Here is a 6,119-nt window from a genome sequence, read left to right as displayed (position 1 = left end):
CGAACGGCTGCGTGGTGTTTAGCTGCCGGCCAGGTTAAACCACGACAGTCTTTTTGGAGCCCAACGTGGGGCCCGAAAGGTTGAGATAACGGCAGATCTGACCAGAGTGTGTTAAACTAAAATTGGTGTAAGGATTAGACCTGCTTAATAGTCACTTGTCATGATGCTGATTGCTTTAATCTCAACTCTGCTGCGCCTGTTTTCCAAATTGAGTATTATAGTACATTATTTTCTGTATTTGCTCTCTGTCGTGTTGTTTATCCTCTCCGGGCCCTGGTTTCAGATCATTATGGTACTGAGTGTTGTAGCAATGGCTTATGAGATGATAAGATATCTGGTCATGACTCTAACCTGGTATTTATACTCAGTAACATCGTGGACTCTGTACTTTGGAAACAGTATCTTGGGAACTATTAGCAATTATACCTATTGTTTTTCTCCGTTAGAGAGTCAATCTGTGGAGGGGAAAGGGGAAGATATTTTTTCTTACTTGATTACTCTCCCTTTCTCCTTCACCACCCCTGTATCCTTCTGGATCACTTTGCCTTTCTCCTTCACCACCCTCTTATCCCCTGAGCTTGTCACAATAGCTCTCCAAGATATTGAATATTCTTGGGATACTCAGACTACCATAGTCTTGTTGTTCTGCCTCCTGAATGCACTTCAGATTCTGCTTAAAGTTAAACAACTACTTAGGAAGCTCATCCGGAGATCTGCCCGGAGGCAGTATAGTTGTGGGTGGCAGGGAGTATGGGTGGATATGGGCAGGCATCTAGAGCAGTTGGCACCCCCAGTGTTTTGGAAATTCACCCCTGAAAAATGGCAAAATCCTCAAAAACTGGCAGAATGCTTGAAAAAAAGGTGTCATGATTCTGGCAGTTCCAAAGTAACACAAATCATTGTAACGTGCTGGGGCCTGGCTCATGCCTATCGAGCTGCCATTGATACTGCTATCAACTTAGTGACAGACCCTGTGGCCACTCCAAGCCCTGTGACAGATCCAACGGCCACTGTGACCCCTATGGTGGATTCTGCAGCCGCTCCAGCTCCAGTTCCTGCAGCCGCTCCAGCTCCGGTTCCTGCAGCCGCTCCAGTCCCAGCTCCTGCAGCTGCTCCAGTTCCAGCTCCTGCAGCCGCTCCAGCCCCAGCTCCTGCAGCCGCTCCAGCCCCAGCTCCTGCAGTCGCTCCAGTTCCAGCTCCTGCAGCCGCTCCAGTCCCAGCTCCTGCAAGTGCTCCAGTCCCAGCTCCTTCAGTCTCTCCAGTCCCAGCTCCTGAAACTGCTCCAGCTCCAGCTCCTGCAGCCGCTCCAGCTCTGGTTCCTGCAACTGCTCCAGCTCCTGCAGCCGCTCCAGCTCCTGTGGCTGTGTCAGAGAAACGAGCTGTAGCAGTGCAAGTTGACCCTGCAGAGGGTATTCCAACCTCTGTGGCAGACCCTGTAACAAGGTCAGAGAAACGAGCTGTAGCAGTGCAAGTTGACCCTGCAAAGGGTATTTCACCCCCTGTAACGGGGTCAGAGAAACGAGCTGTAGCAGTGCAAGTTGACCCTGCAGAGGGTATTCCAACCTCTGTGGCAGACCCTGTAACAAGGTCAGAGAAACGAGCAGTAGCAGTGCAAGCTGCCCCTGTAGAGAAGGTGAAAAAATGGTATAGAGATTCAGGTCGTTTAGAACGCAGAGAGTCTTCTGCCAATCCAGGTAAGGCTTCTGCCAAATCTAGGTATAGAGATGACGAAGATGACGACGACGCTGGGCCATCAAGGATTCAGGAGGAGGAAGATGAGGATGCCGAAAAATCAACAGTAACTACCCGAAGCCTAAACGAGTGCGAGCTACGAGATGTGCGAAAAGATTTTGGTCGTTGTATAGGTGAGCAGCTTGTCACCTGGCTGCTCCGGTGCTGGGACTCTGGACCCAATTGTGTGGAATTAGACGGCAGGGAAGCCAAGCGGCTGGGATCCCTTGCTCGAGACGCAGGCATTGACAAAGCAATTGCAGATGGAACACAATCTCACAGCCTCTGGAGGCGTCTCCTCTCAGCTGTGAGGGAAAGGTATCCCTTCAAGGAAGAACTTTTATGTCTACCAGGCAAGTGGACCACTATGGAGAAGGGAATCCAGTACCTGAGGGAATTAGCCGTACGGGAAGTGATTTATGAGGATCCAGACCTCAGACAAACATCCAAAGACCCAGATGAAGTCAAGTGTACACGACCCATGTGGCGGAAGTTTGTACGGAGTGCACCATCATCATATGCCAGCTCATTGGCAATAATGGCCTGGAAAGAGGATGAGGAACCCACAGTGGATGAAGTGGCTAAACAACTCTGGCAGTACGAAGAAAGTCTTTCCTCTTCTTTACAGGCCTGCGTCTCAGCTGTGGAGAAACTTTCTGAAGAGGTCCACCAACTTAAAGAGAATCTATCTTCCCCCCCACCTGAACCAACCAGTGTCCACCGACCAAAAGAGAACACTTGGGAGAAACTTTCTGAAAAGTTTCACCAACTTGAAGAGAGATTATTCTCCTCCGTACCTGTACAAAGCAGTGTCTCAGCTGTCAGGGGTAGGCGTTCACCCACACAAGGAAGACGATATGGTGGGTACTCACCCCGTGCCACCCTGTGGTTTTACTTACGAGACCATGGAGAGGACATGAGAAAATGGGATGGAAAATCTACCACGACCCTAGAGGCACGGGTACGTGAGTTGCAAAAGAAAACAATCGGGAAAAAGGGGTTCTCTGAAAAGTTTGCTGCTCCAACTTCCAGCAGACAGTCCTTCAAACACAGAAACGAAGAAGATTCTGACCAGGACTAGAGGGGCCCTGCCTCCAGCCAGGGGGAGGAAAGGGACAATCGAGTTTATTGGACTGTGGATTCGATGGCCTGGCACGTCAGACGCACAGAAGTATAAGGCTTTAGTAGACACCGGTGCACAATGTACTATAATGCCATCGAGCTATAAAGGACCAGAGCCCATCTATATTTGTGGAGTGACAGGGGGATCTCAGCAGTTGACTGTGTTGGAGGCTGAAGTGAGTCTGACTGGGAATGAGTGGGAAAAGCACCGCATTGTGACTGGCCCGGATGCTCCATGTATCCTTGGCATAGACTGTCTTAGAAGAGGATATTGCAAGGACCCAAAAGGGTTCCGGTGGGCTTTTGGTATAGCTGCCTTAGAGACAGAGGGCATTAAACAATTATCTACCTTGCCTGGTCTCTCAGAGGACCCCTCTGTTGTGGGGTTGCTGAGGGTCAAAGAACAGCAAATGCCAATTGCTACCACAACTGTGCACCGGCGGCAATATCGCACCAACCGAGACTCCCTGATTCCCATCCATAAGCTAATTCGTCAATTGGAGAGCCAAGGAGTGATCAGCAAGACCCATTCACCTTTCAATAGTCCCATATGGCCAGTGCAAAAGTCTAATGGTAAGTGGAGACTAACAGTGGACTATCGTGGCCTGAACGAAGTCACGCCACCACTGAGTGCTGCAGTGCCGGACATGCTGGAACTTCAGTACGAACTTGAGTCGAAGGCAGCCAAGTGGTACGCCACAATTGATATCGCTAATGCATTTTTCTCCATCCCTCTAGCAGCAGAGTGCAGGCCACAATTTGCCTTCACTTGGAGGGGAGTCCAATATACTTGGAATCGGCTGCCCCAGGGGTGGAAACACAGCCCTACCATTTGCCATGGGCTGATCCAGTCTGCACTAGAGCAGGGGGAAGCTCCTGAACACCTGCAGTACATCGATGACATTATTGTGTGGGGTGACACAGCAGAGGAAGTTTTCGAGAAAGGGAAGAAAATAGTCCAAATCCTTCTGAAAGCCGGTTTTGCCATAAAACAAAATAAAGTCAAAGGACCTGCACGAGAGATCCAGTTTTTAGGAATAAAATGGCAAGATGGACGTCGTCAAATCCCAATGGATGTGATCAACAAAATAACAGCTATGTCTCCACCAACTAACAAAAAAGAAACACAGACTTTCCTAGGTGTTGTGGGGTTTTGGAGAATGCACATCCCAAATTACAGTCTGATTGTAAACCCGCTCTACCAAGTAACCCGTAAGAAGAATGAGTTTGAATGGGGCCCTGAACAACGACAAGCCTTTGAACAAATCAAGCAGGAAATAGTCCATGCAGTAGCCCTTGGGCCAGTTCGAACAGGACCAGATGTAAAGAATGTGCTCTACACTGCAGCCGAGGAGAATGGCCCCACCTGGAGCCTCTGGCAGAAAGAACCTGGGGAAACTCGAGGTCGGCCCCTGGGGTTTTGGAGTCGGGGATACAGAGGATCTGAGGCCCTCTATACTCCAACTGAAAAGGAGATATTGGCAGCATATGAAGGAGTTCGATCTGCTTCGGAGGTGGTCGGTACTGAAGCGCAGCTCCTCCTAGCACCCCGATTGCCAGTACTAGGCTGGATGTTCAAGGGAAGGGTCCCCTCTACACATCATGCAACTGATGCTACATGGAGCAAGTGGGTTGCACTGATTACTCAGCGGGCTCGAATAGGAAACCCCAGTCGCCCAGGAATATTGGAAGTGATCATGGACTGGCCAGAAGGCAAATACTTTGGGATATCATCAGAGGAGGAGGTGGGTCGTGCTGAAGAAGCCCCGCTGTACAACCAGTTACCAGAGAATGAAAAGAAATATGCTCTGTTCACTGATGGGTCCTGTCATATTGTGGGGAAGCATCAGAGATGGAAGGCTGCTGTATGGAGTCCTACGCGACGAGTTGCAGAAGCTGCTGAGGGAGAAGGTGAATCGAGTCAGTTTGCAGAAGTGAAAGCCATTCAGCTGGCTTTAGACATTGCTGAACGAGAAAAATGGCCAGTTCTCTATCTCTACACCGATTCATGGATGGTAGCAAATGCCCTGTGGGAATGGTTACAGCAATGGAAGCAAAACAACTGGCAGCGTAGGGGCAAACCCATCTGGGCTGCTGCATTGTGGCAAGATATTGCTGCTCGGGTAGAGAACCTGGCTGTGAAAGTACGCCACGTAGATGCTCATGTGCCCAAGAATCGGGCTACTGAAGAACATCAAAACAACCAGCAGGTGGATCAGGCTGCTAAGATTGAAGTAGCTCAAGTGGACCTGGATTGGCAGCATAAAGGTGAATTATTTATAGCCCGATGGGCCCATGACACCTCAGGCCATCAAGGTAGAGATGCAACATACAGATGGGCTCGTGATTGGGGGGGTGGACCTGACCATGGACACTATTGCACAGGTTATTCATGATTGTGAAACGTGCTGCAACCAAGCAAGCCAAACAGTCAAACCCTCTTTGGTATGGAGGACGATGGCTGAAATATAAATATGGAGAGGCCTGGCAGATTGATTACATCACACTCCCTCAAACTCGCAATGGCAAGCGCCACGTACTTACCATGGTGGAAGCAACCACCGGATGGCTGGAAACATATCCTGTGCCTCATGCCACCGCCCGGAACACCATCCTGGGCCTTGAAAAGCAAGTCCTATGGCGACATGGCACCCCAGAAAGAATAGAATCAGACAATGGGACTCACTTCCGAAACAACCTTATAGACACTTGGGCCAAAGAACATGGTATTGAATGGGTGTATCACATCCCCTATCATGCACCAGCCTCCGGGAAAGTTGAACGATACAATGGCCTGTTAAAGACTACCTTGAAAGCAATGGGCGCTGGGACGTTCAAAAACTGGGATACGCATTTGGCAAAGGCCACCTGGTTAGTCAATACAAGGGGATCTACCAACCGAGCTGGACCTGCCCAATCAAACCTGTTACGTACTGTAGATGAGGATAAAGTTCCTGTAGTGCATGTAAAAAATATGCTGGGTAAAACAGTCTGGGCTACTCCTGCCTCAGGAAAAGGCAAACCTATTCGTGGAATTGTTTTCGCTCAGGGACCTGGATACACTTGGTGGGTGATGCAAAAGAACGGAGAGGTCCGGTGTGTACCTCAAGGAGATTTAATACTGGGTGAGAATAGCCCATAAACTGAATTGTACCATGTTAATTAATATATTATACTGTATGTTATCACTACCATGATTACTATAGGTGACTAATTAGAATGTATGGAAAAGAGTGTAACCTGAGCATGACATAAATGGTAGGGAA

The sequence above is a fragment of the Anas acuta genome, chromosome W (genome assembly GCF_963932015.1).
Source record: "Anas acuta chromosome W, bAnaAcu1.1, whole genome shotgun sequence".
Taxonomy (NCBI): Eukaryota; Metazoa; Chordata; class Aves; order Anseriformes; family Anatidae; genus Anas; species Anas acuta.
The sequence above is the reverse complement of the archived record's forward strand: the minus strand, read 5'-3'. Positions refer to the sequence as shown.